Genomic DNA, 20,516 nt, shown 5'->3' on the forward strand with positions numbered 1-20,516 from the left:
CTTTACCTGTCTGTAGAACAGGGGATAATCACTGCACCTTGTGGACTGATCAATGGCACCACAAACGTAATGCCAGACCTTCACACATCTGTATTAGTATTTCTTCCTAAGTTTCCTTCAGCTCCCAGGATTTTGGCAATTGCCACTGTCAGTGTCTGAGAGGCAATTGTAGGGTGTCCAAGCAAGAAGGTGGAAATTGAGAGGTCTGTTGCTCTGATTGACACAGCTTTGGCTGGTTGCTCATTTTCAGTTTCAGAATTGCTCTCTACAGTGTGATTTGAGTGATTTAGTAGACCATAGATATTTGAGTGTGAAGAGATCTCTGTTGGGGGGTCAAAATAACAGTTGTTACCTTGGCCTTAATTTTAAAGATCATCTGTTATTTCATACTGTTTGTTTCATATTTATGTATCCAAGACAAAAATCAGATATGAAATACCTATTCTTCCCACAGCTTTTTTTAATAACCCGTCCCTCAATAGCATTGTTGGCAAAGCCCTTCCCTGCAGGGAATGAAATGGCTCCTCTGGTGAAATCTGAATGCTATCACTGCCTCTGTCTTAATTTACCTTGAGTCTTTGGTGCTTAGCCCTTCCCAGCCCCTCTTCTGGTCTCTGGTGCAATTGTGCTGCTTGTGCAATAGGAGATGCTCAGCCCCTTGAGCCACTGAGCCACGGTGCATGCACTCTACTAACAGGCAGGACCACTGTAAAAAGTCTTGGTATCTCCCCACCCATTAAATACCCCATGCTGTCAGGTTGCAGTCAACCAAAGCCTGAATTCTGTGATTCTTGTAACTTGCTTTTTAGCTTTGTCGGCTGAGCTCAAGAAACTGCTGTGTAGTCCAAAAACTGGAGGTTTTTTGTAAAAGATCCAGGAAGTCTTGCATACCTCTTGGTAATTTTTTAACTTTGTCCTATGCATCCTGGATTAGCAAATGCTCTAAACACCATCTGCCACCATTTTAAGGAGCATTAGGAGTTTTAAAAGCTTATCTGAGATGATTAGAGTAGCAAGTCAGCACGTTTCTGATAATATGTGAGGGGTGTAATTGCCTACAAAACACCATCTGAAATAGCAGTGCATTTACCCATGCTCATTAGAGCTTTCTACAGTACCATTCAAACTGAATAGGAGATATATCAGTGGTTGGGAGGGGTCATAGGATCAGGTCCTTCTTGATTTTAAAGTAGTTATTCATGCAATACGATACTAGTTAACTTCTCATGATTTTCAATATAGTTTAGCACTTCCAGTACTTTCAATGTTTTCAAATTTGGATACAATGAACATCATAACATTTAAAAAACCCAACATACTATTCCCCTTAGTTTTTCTACAGTTATGTGTAAATAATGAGAAGGGATGCATTAAATACGATCTCATTCTAGACATCTGTAATGTCTATGCCTGAACTGCTCCTCCTAGACTCCATTTTATAGTCACTGGAGAGAAACAACGGGTAGGAATCATCTAATCAGTTTTAGATGCCTACTTTAGGGTGAGATGAATCTTGTCCTGAAAGTGCCTGTCTCTCCCCAGTGACTATAAAGAGAACTTAGAGTCATTCACTCAGGTGCAGGCACATACATTTGGTTAGATGAATTCTCACTTGGGGTCTAGCTCTTCCGCAGCTAGATATTTGGAACTGAAAAAAATAAGTTGGCTCAGTTTGCAGATTTAGTAACAGAGAAAAGCTATGCAAGCTAACTCTAATTATGAACGTTGGACACATTGATATTATAATGATGATGTGATTTTCTAATTCAAAATTCTTCTTGGAACATAGAGTGGTTTTATAAGAAAACATTTTAAACCAGTTTTCTTTTTTAGAAATCAGGCTTGGACTGAAAGCCACAGGTAAAATTGCTTGGCAACAATTAGAAAAATTCCAGGGTCCTGGGAGAACCTTTGAAAACAGGCAGACAATTCCTATGAGAAAAAAAAAAAAAACACATGAGGAAGTAGGAAGTTCCTTTTTTATGCAAGTAACCTGTGGAATACATATATATGTATATATAATAAGAAGTGTATCCATTCAATGGTCACCCTTCATTAAATTCAGTTAAAAAAAATCTTTTGGCAATGTTTTCTCTAGGTGCACTCTTATTTTAAATCCTATCAAACTCTGAGCCTTAATGAGTTGATTTGTTCTTCCTGCTCTGAGAAGAAAATGATGAGCAAAAGAGGGTGAGACATGAAAGCATTGCAAAGACTGTCTTTTTTCCTCTTTCAGATTAAATCCAGCTAGAGGAGATGAAGCTTTCTCCAGTGAGTGACACTGTTCTTCAGAAGCTGGGCAGATACATCCAAGATGCTCATCCTTCTTTAAAGCAGGGATTCCTTATGCTCAATGAAGTAAGAGCAATTAGTTTTAGGTGTTTCCTCAGTTAATTACTCTTACAACTGAACATTTGCATCTTATATATGCTTCAAAGTAATCTGGTGGTTGCCAGTCTTTGTTTTCTGTTAACGCAGCAAGCAGTGTCTGGTTTTCAAGTTTCCTTAACATATATATGTGCAACTGGGGACTAAATAATCTGTAACAACCTCTCTGATAAACAAAAATTATTGACCTCCTACAATTTCACTGGAAGTCATGTTGGCCAGTTCTTTAATCATCCCTGTGGCTGCCTTTGAACCCCTGCTAGTTTTTCTGTATATTTCATGAAATGTTATGACAGAAATGAGAATTGGTGCTTTCATAGAAGTTGCACTGGTACCAGACAAAATAAGTAATATAACTTCTCAGACACTGTTAAGTGTTCCCCTGCTTCTATATCCAAGGATTGCTCGAGTCCCTTGTGCCTAACATCATAGTGGCAATTTACTTATGCTTCGATTATACATTATGACCTGCAAATCTTTAAGAGTAAGTGCTCCTCGTAGTTAAGATCCCTCTTCTCTTCTGGCATATTTTCTCCATTTCTCATTGTAAGAATTCATTAGAAAGCTTATTCTTTCCTTGTGCTTATTCTGCCCAGTCATGTTGTTCTCTTTGTCGTTTGTTCTCTTCATCATTTTACCATTCCATTTGTCTTTCAGTTATCTATGCTTGTCTCATGTTTTAAAGTTTCTGGGTTGGTTTGTTGTTTTTTTTTTCAGGTTATTTGTACATGTGTCTATGTATATATATGTATATAACTATATATATAGAAAGGAAGAGACATGTTTACTCTGTTAGAGACACATGCATATGTGCATGGGTGCATAAAAAGGACATACAGCACAAGGCTAAAAATCAGCCCCTATAAGACTGCATTTGAAACAGGCCTGCTTGAGAATGAATTATTATCTACAATTCCATTTGAAAGTTTCTGTTATCTGGTTCTGTTCTCTATCACACCTGCTTGATATCTGTCATTTGCATCCACAGTGCTCTTATTTCTAAGTCAAAATGGCATGCCACTAGGCATAAGTAAGGTGTACCATTGCCTTAGGCAGCAGACTGCCCCACGACAGTAGTGCAGGCAGGGCCTCAGTGCCTGTTTTACCTCTGCTAGAGTCCCGGACAGCCCTATTAGCTGCTACTTCAAAGAGAGTGATCTAGGTGTGTTAATTTGCAGCTGTTGGCATCCCTATGTTGACTGGTACCACTGGTTATTTCATGTTAGGCATTATATCCTGATTATGCAGGGTTAATCTCCAAAACTGGCTCTGTGTTTCCTCTCCCCACCATTCCTCCTGCTCAGGGCTGTCTCTAGGCCTAAGCGGATCTCCTCCTCTCCATGCCTACAGCAGTCTGTCATGAAGTGTGGTAGCTCCCGGAAAAGCTGGGTTCCTTATTGGTAAAATGAAATGTGATAACTATTGGCTTTGACACTTAATGAAGAGGGAATGAGATGAAAAATGTTCACTCTCACATGATCAACACAAGAAAATTCTTCTTGGATGTCATATTTCCTTTTCACACTAAGATCTGCATAGCAATATTTAGCAAATACTATTCTCCTGCTAGGCTGCTCTATGCGATGCTTCAATAGAGCAGTGACCTCACCAGTGAACCCATTATTAATGTCTAAACATATGTGAATTTGTAACATTCCTAAATATTTCTGTAACTGTGTGAGTGGGTATTCAGCTATTGTGCAAAACTCGTGTAAACCAAGTACGTCTTAGAGTTAACAAGATTCTTCCTCTTTTGTTTTTCTCAGGAGGTAGAAATAGATTTGAACTTGAATGTCTTCTGTTCCAGGACTTAAATATATCCATGTTCTTATCTAAAAGTTTTTAATAGATTCATGCAGCATGCTCTTGATTCTTCATCACATCACTGCCCAGCCCACAAGCAACTGCCTGCTCCCTTTTTCTTCTAACTGGTGGTTTCTTTGGAATTGTTCTTGATGTGTTGGAGTCTAAAATGCTACCGGTCCTGACCTGTTAAGCCATATTCTGAAAACAAAATCCCAACCTAGTAGCAGTGTTTTCTAATGTGCGCGTTAGAAATGCAATGTTCCTTGTACCTATACACAAATTTGACTTTAAAATGTTGAACTAGATTGATGTTTTATAAAAGGATGAATGAAGCACCCTTTGATGTTCTTTCATGAGTCTTGCAGCAGTTTGATATTTACTTTAAAACTCAGATCCTAGAAAAAGATAGTTATACAAGTGTTTCAACACTAAAGAATTAATAATTAAACAACTTCTCTATCATTCTAGAATGTTTTCAGAAAATTTCTTCATATATTTTGAAACACAGAAATGAAAAATTCAAAATTATTTCAATGAGCAATATTCAATATAAATTAGTTGAGCTTTTTAAAAATAAGAAATATCATTACTGTATGTCATTTTTATACATACCATTATATGGAGTGAATTTTTTGATTGTTCTTGTTATTGATCAAAATGTCATGTCACAGTCACCTGAGGCATTGTCATTTGTGTCATTTGAAGATGTGACATCAATTTTTATTATAAATTTCATACTGTTGCATCTCCTGCAAATTTAGAAATTTAAAATTACAGTATCAAGTTGCAATTTTTTACCTGCATTATTTAATTGATTGGTTTGGGGGTTGGTTTGGGGGTTTGGGTTTTTTTTTTTGTCTCTTTTAAAAGGAGGTTTCTCACCTCAGGGCAAGGAATTCAAGTACTGGAAAGTCTCCCAACTCAAGTCTTTAAATGCATCAGATTCATAAAAGAAATTAAACTGTTTCTCTCTTGTACTGAAATGTGGCATCAGGCAAACTTTAGTGTTCCTAGCATTATAAAATGCTTAAAGGAACATACCTAGTGTTTTTAATATTTTATCTAAATACTACAGGACATAAATACTTATTTAACGTTACATGGTGAAGGCGACTGATTGGTTGTGATTGACATTTAAATTAAAGATAGGCATTAATATGTGCACCTTAATCTGAGATACAGCATTTTGAAAAAGAAGAGAGGTGTCCTAAGTGTCTACATCCAACTATACTGCTTAGCAATAAGTACACATCCCCATGGTCCCTGTCCACTCAAGAGAAATTAGAGCTGAGGCACATATCTTCTGATAAAGGGATAAAATCAGTGTGATAAAGTTAATGAGAATCAGAACCGTGCAGTAATTATTATAAACTCGTATTACATAATATAAACAGAGAATGCTATCATGTATTTGTAAAAGGTTGTTCATCTGACAGATAGACTGGAACTTAAATACGGTATTGACAATGTTGAGCCTACTGTGTTCACTCTAGTTTCAAATGTACCTTCATCTGACTTTTTCTAGACTTGGGATTGCCTTTTCATGTTTAGTTCTGGTTATGAGCTTTTGATAAGAACTGTCTATCCTTACCAGTTCGGGGTCCCTCACGATGTACAGAACTATACTAAAATGCCTTTCTGTCAGTTTTGATGGAATGTCATCATATGTATGTCCCATACACTGGATTGCGTGATCATCTCTTTAGTGGACAAGCTGGATTTTTATTATTACTTTGATTTGCTACATATTGCTCTTCCAAAATTGTGACTCTGTACTTCTAAATTGACTGAGCAAATAATAGAGTAAAAAATTAAAACGCTCAGTCTGGTTGACAGAAGCAAAAGGAGCACTGGGCATATCTTCAGAAGTACTATTGGCATTTTTTATTAGATGTTTTTATATAGATGATATATCACAATCCCTTTCTAATATAATTACATAAAGACTGTTCCTTTAAGCTCTGCAGTATTTCATCTATATACATATATATATATGACCACAAAAAGAAAGAATTCACCTAGCAATTTATTGGACAAGAAATCAGTTTAATACATTGCAGTAGGTAATAATTACACCTACAGCATTCAGGACATGATTCAGTAATGCACTTTACTACATTATTTTAATTCATTTATTGGACTGGAGCATTACTGAATGAAATTGTTTACAAAGATAGAGGTACTGGAAATGGTGGAAAGACAGGCAGAAAAAAGGAATTATTTAATCCCAGCATCTGGAGTCTCTCACAGTGAAATAAATACTTGTGAGAATGGTTTATAATTATACATAACATCATGATTTTTATGTTGGAATAGACCAGTACACCCCCGTCACATCACTGACACTTGAATGACTGACGTAGGTAATTGCCTGGGCAATAAAATGAAATCTTTTTTGGTAAATAAAACTGAACTTGCATGGTAGCCAAATAAGCAAATGCAACCTGCTTAATAAATCCTGATGTTGCATATCTTAAGTTTCCCATATTATCTGAGCTTTAAAGAGATGTAATATATTTTTATCAAAACAGATATTTCTTCTTCATGGGTAAGACCTAGACATTTTGTAAAATTGTTTCCTGTAAAGTACAAGCTCTCAGATTCCCTAACTTATTTACTGGGGGAGGTAGGTATATTATCAGGTTTTGCTTCCATATGATTTAATGCAGTGAGAACAGTCTCTAAAGAAAATTCAAATACCAGATAGTAGTTTCACAAGACCATTATCTTTTGATTGCCAAACTTTAAAGTGTTTCCCAGACCGACTGATGAAGTAAATAATTGCTTATCCTCTATATTATTACTGCCACCCTGGATCTCTGTGGGGGACTAAAGGGAAACAGAATTTTCTTAGGGTGAATTTTATGAACAGAAAGATATTTGTCTAGTGCTTAGCCAAGAAAACTGAATCACTGAAGGAACTATTTACTCCTAATTTTTCTGTTATTGTTACAAAGCCTTTATTCCACTTTCTTCTTTTCTCCCCATTATCTTTCCTCAGGTTTCTTTAGAGAAAACAAAGAAACAATAAAAAAGAAAAAAAAAGAAAAAAGAAAAGTTCAGGAACAAAATTAAAATTATAAAATGCAATCGACAGTTGAAGAAAAGAGTTGGTACAAACCCATATTTAAAACTTTCTCACATAATCTCTGGATATTTCTTGCATGGGAATTGAGAAAAAAAACTATGCCTTAAGTGTAGTAAAATAACAGTAGCCTGTTTCTCCTGCATGAAACATCCATTGCCCTTTGCCTTACAGTCCAAATGAGTATCCGTTGGCATGACAGTGTAACTGGGTACCCGGCCCTGCATAAAGATTCTTTCTGAGAGCTAACTGACCCTCAGAAGCCAGGTAAAGAATGTCAACAGACCTAATCTAGCACCATACCTGATTTAAAGGATGCACAAACAGGTTCAAGGGAGCATAAGAAAAGAAAGGAGATCCAAGAACAGTAGGTCTCAAGCATTTCAGATTAACCGTCAACAGTCAGAATTTCTCAGTGCTCACCATGTACTTATAATTGTATCTTTAACTGAAACCTCTCCAAGTGTTTGCATTTACTCTGGCCTTACACACTTATGGATGACATCTGACAACTGCAACCTTAGAAAAAGCTGTGCTCAGAATATAAAATGTTTAGTTGAGATTTTGGTTGTTGTTCTGAAGTTAATAATGAAAAAAATCCTGCCACAGATGTGAGAGCACATCCGCCTAATAAATTTAGGCTCATGTGCCATCTATGAATATGCTGAGAGCTGTATCAGGATCTAATAACAGACATTACTTGATGGACTTAAGGCAATGGCTGAAGTACATGCTAACAGCAACTTAGACTCAACTTGACTCAGCTGAGTCAAGTTTACTCAGACCCACCACTGTATTCAGTCAGACACAACTTTGTGTGAACTCTGGTTAGAGACCAGATAAGGCATGAAACGCAGCTCATAAACTGACCTGAATGTGAGCTGGTCTGTGCAAAGCAAGTTTACATATCCATTTGCTTGTAGCACAGTTATCAACAAACTAAATAATCTAACCCAAGGTAATGGAAAGATCATTTTAGTTTCATTCCCATAATTTTAGCCTTCCATCCAACAAGTATTCCACTTGTATGTTCACTGGGAACTGGAGTATATTCAGGCTATTGAAAAGACTATAGGGTTGTCAGTTATTGTAGGCCAGGATGATCTGTGAGTGTTGAATGACATGTTGGAATCAGTATTGCTTTAGTAAATGCTAGGTCTTTTTTATGTATGCTTTCTTTTTTTGTCTTAGAAATGAGATGGAAAGATCATAAGAAATTACCTTCATCATGTTTTATGTAACTTGGTGTTTCAAATGAAAAACAAAGACTTCTAGGACTTAATTGAGATAATAGATCCAGAACAGATACCTTGACTACCATGGATTTTTAGGCTTGTTTGAACAAAAAGAATTAGTAGAAAGCGTTTACTTTTAATGCTGTAATCATAACTTCTTTTATAATATCTGTGGCAAAGCTGGATTATGTTTTGGTAAATTTTTATGCTCTGCATACAGTTGTTGTCAACATTAGTAAGGTCACATTTATTCCAACAATGGAATAATCATAACCAGCACTTCAAGTTTGGTTGTTTTTTTTTCTGAAGCATCAACTGGAAAGCAATCTCATACTTTTACTCCAGCAGAATCACTAGCCCACACCTGTGCATACAGCAGAGGAAGAACAGTAGTAGCACTTCTCAGCTTTCAGTTGTCAGATCTGTTTTGCCAGTATTTTGCTGTTTCTTGTTTTATCTGTTTTTTTTATAATACATCTTGGTTCAAAACATATGCTATACTACACAGACATTGCATATAATCTGGGTACAGCTCTGACACCTTCTGAATTTGCAGTCTTCTTACAATTTTTTTCTTTAGAACCATTCACTGGAGGTACAGAGTGGGTTTATGCTGTGCATTGTCCATTTCTTTTGACAGAAATAAATCAATATTTTTTTGCTTACTGAATTATCATAAGAAGCAGGTCAATCTCCAGTTTGCAAATCTACTTCCTAATATTAAGAAGCTGCTCATAATTTTCAATATCAACTTTTAGGTTTGCATTAGTATGTCAACTGACCAACTCCATATTTAGCTTTGTCTTAGGTAGTCTGGATAGTGTTTATGAGAGATACCAAAGGAGCACATTCATGTCAAAAGAGATATTAGATGCACAAAAAGAAGGTCCCATTAAACAGCCCTGAATGGTTTTCATTGCTTTGAAACACTTTGATGTCAGGAGCTGAAATAAGCTGCTTTCCACTCTGATTTATCAGCAATAACAACATTTGATGTAGCAAGCTCAAGTCACTTCCAGCTGGTTATGAGAAGAATAATGGTATGGCTGAAATTCTGGGACAAACTTCAGTAGCTGTAAAATTAGCATGCTGGAGAAAATGCAAATGCTGACAGTGCCTACACGTGCAACTGATGTGCACACTAAGTGGGATTTACAAATTAAGCTTGTTAGACTCTAATTAGAGGTGTACACAGATTATTAGTCATTTTCTCATGGAAAATAAGCATCCCAGATGATGTAAATGCTAGCATGATGGAAGGCAGGTAAAGGAAACATTAAGCATCACAGAACATTGTCACATTGGGATGAAATACCACCAGTGATGGCACAGTAGCCACACATGATCTTGGTCGTTGTGGTTTCACACATGGGAAGTGATTCTGCCCAGAGGAGTAGGTCTGTTCTGGGCTCTGTGGCTGGGTTTGTACCCTGCTCTTTATGAAAAGTAGCTACGAATAAGCCTGAGTGTCTGGGAATTCTTTTGTTGTGTGACTGAGTAGTGATGCCAGCTCCACCAATATGGCTCATCCTGTAGAAATGGCAGATTACAGATTGTATTAATAAAAGAGGACAACTTTTTCAAGAAATATCTTCATTTTTATCATTCCTCTAGGAAATTTTTCGGTCAGAGGAATCTTAAAAGCAGCAACAGGCAGAGCCAGAACCTCGAATCAGCCTAGGTCCCCAGTCACCTAAGACAACCGAAGGGGCATCTCAATGTTCTTCCTTTCACCTGAAAGCTTGCATAGTACAGTGTTTGGTCAAAACTTCAGTTATGCTGAGATTTTTTGTCAAAATGGGATCCCGGTTTTGTTTCTTCTCAGAAGCTTCTGTTTTTAATGTACTCAATTTGCAAGCGAAAGACACTTTATGCTATCTGCTAGTGCTACAGACATCCTAAAGTGAGTTCTGTAAGCCAGATTTTGTCATTATTTTCCCCCTGCGCAAGCCCATTGACTTCAAATTATGCCCTGAATAAGCTGAGTGCCGCTTGCAATTCATTCGATCCTTGTGGATTTCGTTTTAGAGGACTGAGGGGAGAAACAGAAAAAGCTCTGTGTTAGTGTCAGTCAGTATACATGACTCTTCAGTAACTTAAAGAAGCAAGATATATGAAGTGAGATATGTTTTCTTGACATCAGTTTTCAGTCAGTTTTCAGAACAAGTATTTTCAAGGGAAATTTTGGGCCTAATGCTGCATTATGCTTTGAAATTAGTACACTAAAATTATTTTAGTTGAACATAATTTTGTTTTAAATTGGATGGTTCATGAATAGTTTAATGAAACAAACCAAGCAAAGAAGCACACTCTTCTTGTTGCTTGTAATACTGTAAGTGGTATCATATTCATTTTCAGTAACTGTTGGTCTTCCAACATTAGATTTATCATTTCAGTAAATTTTTTCATGTGGTAATGCTATCATAGTTTAACCTCAGTGACCTTCTTCTTTCTCTCCTGCATTACTAATTCATTTGGTCATTAGGTGGGAACAATCCTTTCAGATGAAAACACAGAAAACTGGAAAGATTTCCATTAGGCTTTGCAGCCCTATGATCCTAAATGTACTGGCACTATTAACAGAAGTCATCTAAGAAAAGTCCTAGACTTGTGTTGTCCCTCTTTGTCAGATCCACAATTTATGAAGTAAGTTGATGATGTCTGCGTTCTAACAGATTTAATGTAACTTCTTTTCTTATCGTATCTTTCTTCTTGTCTTTTAATGTAGCAGCTATAGCTGAAGGCATTAAACATTATGGTTTGCCTTAAGGATATAGAAAAGATTGGTGGAAAAGACCACTATTCCTCATATGATCAGCTTGTAAATCCCTTATTTATTTTCACAACAATTCCATGTTGGAAACTCTTGGGAGTTTGACAGTATTTCAGCATTTCAAAGGTGAAACAAGCCTTTTTTTACAAAGGAAGAACTGATGTGCTGAAGATCCAAGACATTATCAAATGTTATTTAGTATTTCCAAATGCAATGTAATAAAAAAAAATTTAAATTAATAGTTTGTCTTTCCTCAGTAGACTATTGTTATAAAGAGCAAGGAATTAAAATTTAATATTGTCAACATGAAATTTCATTTTCAATAGCAGCAGGCTCCCCAAAGTGGGGAGTCATAAGAGCTACAAGCATGGGGAGCATTAGGTCAAAATATCTATGTCCAAAGAAGAGAGGATTGTAATCAGCATTTTACTGAAGTAACATTTCAGTCAGGTTATAATCAGGTCTAATCTACTCTCTCAGAAGCTCTTTTTCTCTGCGTACAGCCAGTGACTTTCAGAAAGAAGGGGAATGCTTTCCTACCTTTGAAAACATAATAGGAAAATCAAAGAAATCAGGTCCAGTCTGACCCTTACAACCCAGTGTTCTGCTGATCGTTGTGTGTGAGCAGCAAACACAACAGCATCAATAGGAAATGGCTTTTGGAAAATAATCTTTGATCCTGAAATATGAATGAGCATGAGCATGATCAGTAAAACCAATTCTACTGTATGCATTTTTTTTTCTAGAAATGTCTTAGAGAAAACTTTGGGTGCTGTATATTGGGTTCATAAAAGTCATGTTCCCAGCACAGCATGTTATAACTACATGCTTTCATCATCTGTCAGTTTTATAGCTCTGTGTTGTTTAGTATATAATTAGTGGTCATTGATCATAAACAAGTCATTATCCTTTGAATTACCTGGGACACAGCAATTGTACAATTTTCTAAATAATGTTTCTACCATTATCTGTGTCAATGAAATATCTGTACTCTAAGAAAAGTCAGGAATTATAGCCACTTTGAATTGAAAGTGATCTTTACTTGAAATTCTAAAAATTCCCTATAAAAACAATATAGAACAAGGTAATGAGAGGCAAACTGTTTAAATTTCAGTCATTCATCATTGTGGTCAATGGCTGCTTTGCTTTTGTTTTGAAAGGATGCAAGATAAACCTCGTGGATTAGTCTAGTGAAATGCTGAACACTGAGGTTGTATTCTAGCAAAGCCTAGGAAGAATACTTCTAGGGTTTCTGTTACAGTGAACACTGAGCACTGTATATTTGCATTATTGAATTGTGGCATTGTTGAAACATGCAGGTAACTGTGTTTAGCAAAGAGAGATGTGCAACAGCACAGATGGGTTAAGTTTGGAATTCTTTCATGGGAATAGCATCTAAAATATATATCTAAATGGTAAGATTTGTATTCCACTTTCAAAGACATTCAGGGATACAGAGTCTTGGATTGGCCATGTTCAGTCCATGAAAACAGTTTCACTCACGCCGTGTTATTAATCCTTCTCAAGCAAACATTTCTTAAAGGCACCTGTTTTTAGCAGTATCTTTCATCAGGGTCATGTTCTAGAGAGTTGATGACCACAGTGGAGAGGAAATTAATTCTTATAGTAAGACGAAGAGAGAATTTATACTCAACCGGGCGATAGATGGCCCACTTGATTGGAGAGGTATTTGGGTTTAGGAAAAATGAGCAACAATATAGCTAATTAAGTTAGAATGGCTCATCCACAGATGAAGAGATAATTTGAAAAATCCTTTGTTGTAACCAACTTTTAGAGTTGCCATTCTACGATTTAGACTGACTCCTTAAAAACATGTTTTGACCTGCATCTGTTTACCAATCTACGTTTCTTTGTTTCAAATTTGGTATTAATATTTATATTTAATCTTATTTAAGACTATTCTAGGGAAATGTTGTGGATTATTCAGAGAAACAGTGGATGGCACTGTTCATTCGCTGCTTTAAAGTGGTAAGAAACACCAGCTTTTAAAAGGCTGCCTTTTAAAATAATAAGAAAAAAAAAAAGAAAGAAGTAATTGACTCCTCCAAATGCATATACACTGGGCTTAAGACTATTACATCTGTGCTGGCAATGTCATAACCAGATTGGGTTTTTAGAACAGGTGCTTTAAGGGATGCAGGGTTTTTGAGCAAAAGGTGATGAAGCGATTGAATTACATTCTGAATTCCAGTGGTTCAGCTACATCAGTCTTATTTATTTGAAATGATACTTCTGTTTTGGGGGGCTTCTACTATAATAGGACTTTTGCATTGATGTGACTCATCCTGAGGCACTTGAGGACAATACGGCTATCGCTGCAGCAGAATAGCTGGCATGCTTGTCCCAGATGGCTTCCTGTGAGATGACATTCAGACTGGGGAAAAGAGGGAACAATTTTTAAGGGCATTTGGAAGCCTTTTATGGTTTAGACTCACAAAGCAGATGTTGCTCTCTAGTGTTCACAGCCACCTTCTGTGTGAACGCTACACTTGTTTTAGCTGAGCAAAGCTTCACAATTACTAGAAAATGGAGACACTTTCCCCTCCCTCTCACCCCCTCCTGACACTTTCTCCCCTGCAGCATGTGGTGACATGGTGTGCATTAGATTTTTCAAAAGAAATGAAAGCTTTGATTTGTTTTTCTTTTCCCAAGAAGGAAGACATTGAGGCATTTGATATGTTAAGCTGCAAGTGCTTTTTTACTACAGGTATTTTTTTAGTGTCATTCTAAACAGAACAGGAACTTGGAATAAGTAGAGTGCAGAGAATGGCATGCATCCCTAGCACAAGGACAGGAGCCTTCTGCTTTCATCCAGGAATGCTCCAAAGCTTTATGAACATGAATGAAATCCTGTAAGGCTGATCAGCTCAATGAGGTAGCAATATAGTGATGACAAGGGCTCTGATTCATGAGCTCTGGTAATTTATACAGGAATGATTTAAGAGGGTATTTTAACAGGCCCAGGGAACTACTAAGTCGACCTCTTCACTGGAAGTTACCCTCAGAGTAACAGAAAGGGCTGAACAGTGTGTTTGCTCCTGGGCTGCTAAGGTGCACATTCACAAGTAATAACTTAGGCCGCTAGTGACTTCATGTTATATTCAGTTATATTCATCTGCCAGGTAGCAACTTAAGAGCCTTCATTCATGATTTCTGACAGATTTCACTGTGCAGTGGCTGTGATTCTAGTTCCCTCTTCCATCAGTCCAGCTGAATTTGACAGGTCAGTGTCAGGTGAGCCAAGTTTCTTCCAAGTGTCCACGATATAATTCAAGCATTGATTACATAAGGTATTCACAAAGGCTAACTGTATGTAGGGAGAGGTTTGTGTCCTTAGACTGCTTCTAGAGTCAATGGAGCTCTTCCAGAATGATAGTGGGTTTAAGTTAGTTTCCTGCTTTTCTGTAAGCTACAAAGGAGCCTGGGAAAACTAGTTTTCAGTGCCTAAGGATAGCCTTCAGAAAAATGCCCTTAACTATATATGGAAAGGAACTGTATTACTTTGATTGTCATTGCCTTAAGACATTTGTATTAAGCGTTGTTCTCAACCCCCCCCATATTATTTCAAATTCTTATTTTATCCAGGTTATGCTATAAATACAAGGATAACTCTTCTGATGGAATCTTTCACAAAATGCTTTTTGATAACTTAAAAGCTGTTGCTCTTTCTGGTGACTTAAATGGTAGCAGCTCACATATATCAAAGGAAAAAAAAAACCAAAGAGAAGAAAAAAGACAAACAGAATCTTCAAAAAAGTACTGTTATTACAGACAATTTCCTATTTAATGCAAAGAAAAAATATGTATAGAAAGACTTTCAGATAGACTGAGGATACATGCTGGTTTTCTAATGGTAAGCACTGTTCTAGGCTGATCTCTCCTTTCAGAGAGATATATTCAAAATTGTACAACAATCAAAGCATTGCATCAAGAGAGCAAACACACATGGATCATTCATCAAAGAATCTAGGATGCAGGTAAAAATGGTTGAGCTCATATTACAGGCTCCACAAGGATTATATCTCACTGCACCATTCAAAAACTGGGGTTTTGCCCTCTAGATAACATCTGAAGAGTAAGCTTGTGACCCTCTGTAAAATCAGTGGGGCTCATTACTCAGGAGCCTAATTTGACTATTCTCAGAGGATCAGGAACTCAGGCACATCTGATGGCTGTGACTACTGCCTCCAACTGAACCAGTATCATTGATAGTGGCACCCAGGTTATGAAGATGTATGATTTACTGATTCTCCTCACTTTTTACTTTTGAATATATGTAAATGCATGCATAATCGGGGGGGGGGAGGAACTGCAAACTTTCCTTTGTAATGTGAGGTGTTTCTCTTAAAAAATATTTTTTTCTTGTATTTGCATGATAAACTACAAACTACATTTGTGGTCACACATGGGACACGTTTCCTTTCACTTGAACCTAGATAATTCTTTACTCTAGTATGTCCATGCTCACTGCCTGTCCTCCTCCACTTTTAGGCTGGTGTTCTGTTCCATGAAACAGAATGCCCTATGCAAAGCTCACATTTCTGTTAACAGCTCTCAAGACAGGAGCATGCCCTGTCTTGCCCCAGAGCCTCCTCAGACCTCTTTGTTTCCTCTTCGGTGATCTCACCTTTTTGTGTTTTTAAAGTCCTCATCTGAATCCCCTCCAGAACAACTCTAGGGATTGCCTTGTCTGTGCATTCACATGTCAGAACTGGCAGCTTATTCCTATGGCTCAGAAAGCCCATTTCTTTTGTCTCTCTTCTGTTGCCTCAGAGCATTGCCACAGGCTCTCCACACACCTCTCAAAAGAGGGCAGATGTTGCAGGGACACCAAACATAGATATAAACAATGAACTCTGAGCTCTGATGCCGAGTATCAATTTCAGAACTGCTCTTAATACAACCTGCAGCAAAGCTCTCACAAAAATAATTTGTAGGCCCACCAGGACCTTCATGATTCTGTCATGAACACAGAGAAATTGCCAGTGGATATTTGGCATCTGAATCAGCAATATGAGGCATAAAATGCCTGCTGAAGGACTCTGAGGAAGGACAGCTTGCATTCACCAAAATTCAGTTACCACTCTATCCAAGCCCTGCTTTAAATAGGCAAAACAGAGGAGGAGGAGGATGCTATCCATTTTCTGAAGGCCTCTCAGGCACTGCAACATCTTTCTGTCTCTCTTAGTGAGATCCTGGGGAGATATAACCTGCTGGGACATTTTATAAAAGACTACAATCTCCTTTACCTTCTTGCCAAGGTGACTATTGGCTATAAGGCCTTTAAACTGCTTTATGCACTGTGGTCAGTTGCTAGTGGCCAGTTTGTATCTATTAGAAGGAACTCAACTGTTTGGAAATGTTACCTGGCTACCTGCCAGCAATTCATGTGGGACAAGTTCTCAGCATATGACTTGAGTTACTTTACTATGTCAGGCCCACACAGGAGGGAGACAATCCCTTGTTGCAGAAAGCTGCAAACATACCAAATCTGACCTTTCATTTATGCCATTTATTTACTACAAGAGCTATCGTTTTCGGCATTCTGACAAGCTTAAAACAGAACTTTTGGATGTTCAGCTTCTGAATTGGTTAGTATTTTCGAGCTATGTCAGATTAATTGCTCCTTCTGTAGCTATAATCAGTGCTTTACATCTCCCCAGTTCCTCTTGTCCCAGTGATGTTCTGTGTTGGCCAAGTCAGTTCTGGTACTAACGCTTTCTAAGCCTTCTAGTCCAGAGTTCAAGACTTCTGCCCCTCCTGAAATTGCTGAAATGACACTTCAGTATCCTAATGAAACTTATTGTTACCGCTTTCCTGGTTATATAATGGCCGTGTGGCTCTCATTCTCTAGCGAGAATTTGTGATTAGTAATGAAGAAGAAAATAAGTCTCTAGGAAAGCAAGCCTGGTCTCTTTCTTACCAAAGTTATGATTTTGGACCAGTGATCTGCAGATGGAATCCTGTAAGCAATTTAACAGGTTGGGGTGGTTAAAGTGTTGCTACATGTGAAAGATCCTGTTCCACAATGGCATTCATCTTAATCCTCTGGACTTCTAGCAGACTGCATCTGTCTCTGAAACATTTTCCTAATTTGCTTTGTAAGACACAAGGAATTATCTAAGACTTATTTTTACTGAGGTTCAATTCCATTTCTACTGACAGACTATCAAAGCAGAGAGCTGGCAAGATGAAAAAAATGTAGATGATCCACCAGCATGGAATAGAGTCCTGTCCACAGGGGACATTACTCTGAACTCAAGATAAATCAGTGGTCTTTCTAATAAATATATCGCTGTCCCTAACATCTGCCGAGACACCATCTGGAGCTTTATCCATACCTTCAGCAAGCGTCCTGGCTGTTGAAGTAGACAGGTAAGGTTTGTCAGGCCTGAATGAAGAACTTTGCCACCCAGATCCAGTGAGATGGGAATGTGCAGGGAGTAGGGTTTGGTGTGTCACATAGTTGGTAAATGTACTGTGGCTTATTACCTGAAGGTAGAAAAATAACATAATTCTCATTGAGTACTTCAAGCTGGCAGCTGGGTAAGAGACAGTACATGGCTAGCCCAGTGAAGAACATACGCTGATTACTTGGCTATCTGGGAATGGATAGAAAAGGTAATGTCCCTCCCTTCCTAGCTAGGAGAATGAAGAGTCTCTCTCCTTTGCATGACTGTCAATTTCACAGAACTCGTAAGGGCTCTATCTGAAGACCCCCCACCCCTCTCAAGCTTGACTGAAATTGGTAGATGGACTCCAAATTTAGGGGGAAGGCTGACAGATGTGGATGAAAAGGCAGAGTGCATTACTCTTCTTTCCCTAAGAAACCAAGTTAAAAGTGGTGCTGGTTGGAGGGAAGTATAATTTAAAATATAAGCTTGCCTGAAATAAGGGTACATCTTGAGGATCCCTCGTGGCTCCAGTTTCTCTCAGCAGGCTTTGAACTCTTTGTGACTCTGTAATTACTGCCTGAAAGTAGGAATAGATTTCTCAGAAATATATCAGTAACTCTCCCGTTCTTTTCCTTCCCTCTTTCTAAAGCTAGGTAGTGTGTTTGCTTTTCTGCATAAATTTGGGAGACAATTTTAGGCAGTTATTTAAGAACCAATACGAACACATTGTGATATTCTGTAGTTTGTTCTTCCCTTATTTTTTATTAGCATTCATTGTTTAAGCAATGAATACTAATATATTATGTATTATATGCATTATATACATACAGAATCATAGAACAGTTAGGGTTGGAAAGGACCTTAAGATCATCTAGTTCCAAGCCCCCTGCCATGAGCAGGGACACCTCACACTAAACCATGTCACCCAAGGCTCTGTCCAGCCTGGCCTTGAACACTGCCAGGGATGGAGCATTTACAACCTCCCTGGGCAAGCCATTCCAGTGCCTCACCACCCTTACAGTAAAGAACTTCTTCCTTATATCCAGTCTAAACTTCCCGTGTTTAAGTTTTAACTCATTACCCCTTGTCCTATCACTATAGTCCCTAATGAAGAGTCCCTCCCCAGCGTCCTTACAGGCCCCCTTCAGATACTGGAAGGCTGCCATGAGGTCTCCACGCAGCCTTCTCTTCTCCAGGCTGAACAGCCCCAACTTTCTCAGCCTGTCTTCATATGGGAGGTGCTCCACTCCCTTGATCATCCTCGTGGCCCTTCTCTCAACTTGTTCCAACAGTTCCGTGTCCTTTTTATGTTGAGGACACCAGAACTGCACACAATACTCCAGGTGAGGTCTCACAAGAGCAGAGTAGAGGGGCAGGATCACCTCCTTTGACCTGCTGTTCACGCTCCTTTGGATGCAGCCCAGGATACGGTTGGCTTTCTGGGCTGCAAGCGCACACTGAAGCCAGCTCATGTTCATTTTCTCATCGACCAGAACCCCCAAGTCCTTCTCTGCAGGGCTGCTCTGAATCTCTTCTCTGCCCAACCTGTAGCTGTGCCTGGGATTGCTCTGACCCAGGTGTAGGACCTTGCACTTGGCATGGTTAAACTTCATGAGGTTGGCATCAGCCCACCTCGCAAGTGTGTCAAGGTCCCTCTGGATGGCATTCCTTCCCTCCAGCATATCAACCGAACCACACAGCTTGGTGCTACCAGCAAACTTGCTGAGGGTGCACTCAGTCCCACTGTCTATATATATATGTTATATATATATGATAATACTAATATATATATGTTATATATATATAAATATATATATATGTTGTATGTTACTGTTCATCCAAGACCAATACAAAAAGAGGCTTTAGGTGCTTCATCATCCTAATTGAAATCTGTTAATATATTTCCTTTTCTGTTCAACAGAAAGATAATTTTTTTCTTGATCCCTCTTCTGTTACTGAAGCATCTCTTGAGTGATTTCTCACTACTCTTAATATTTTTTATACCGAATCTCACATTGTGTTGTGGCCTTTCAGATTTTGGATGTATATACTCACACTTCTCTCTTCTACTGTGACAGCATGTTTCACTGATGCACTGCCAGCTCTCCTTAAGTTATTTTCCCTTTTAGATCCATTTCCCATAAGACTTTAGTTCCTTGAAAAGGTAGAAATCTACCTTTTTTCACTATTCTATTACATTTCTTTTACAAGTGTCATAAACACTGTCATTCCATCAACATTCCTGCCTAAGCTGTATTTCACCTTTTCAAGAAGTTTCTCTGTGTTAATTAGGATAAAATTTAGAAAGACTTTCCCTTCACTAGATTTTGCAGCATCAACAGGATGACACATTCTGATAATCTGCCGGACAGCCTATGTTCTGCTGTAATCATTACCCAAACAATTACAACCAGCTTTCTCTTTTACCCTGGATGATTTTGCACTTTGTTTTGTTTTTTTTTTCTGCAGGCAAAAAACTCCAAATCTTCAAGAACTTCAAATCCAAATCCTGTTTTCCCTGTTGGGATATATATTAGGCATCTTACGATTGCAGCACATATTCTCAAGGGGTTTTATCAATAGAACTCAAATAGGGCTGAATTTATTGAAGTGTAAAAATCCAGGATCTTCCAAGAACCATAAGGATGTCCAGGTCCCTCTTTCTATACCATGTTTATTATATTCATGTACTGACAACCAGCACTTGATCCATTCTGTTTGGCTTTGTCTATTCTATGGCCCTGTAATGTATAACCCTATATCAAGTAATTTTAGGTCCTCAGCTGAGTGGCTGTTAATACATTCCTGTGAGC

This window comes from Pezoporus flaviventris, unplaced genomic scaffold (assembly GCF_033815535.1).
Source record: "Pezoporus flaviventris isolate CSIRO_AGI_PZ_B2104156 unplaced genomic scaffold, CSIRO_AGI_Pfla_v1 ptg000070l, whole genome shotgun sequence".
Lineage (NCBI taxonomy): Eukaryota > Metazoa > Chordata > Aves > Psittaciformes > Psittacidae > Pezoporus > Pezoporus flaviventris.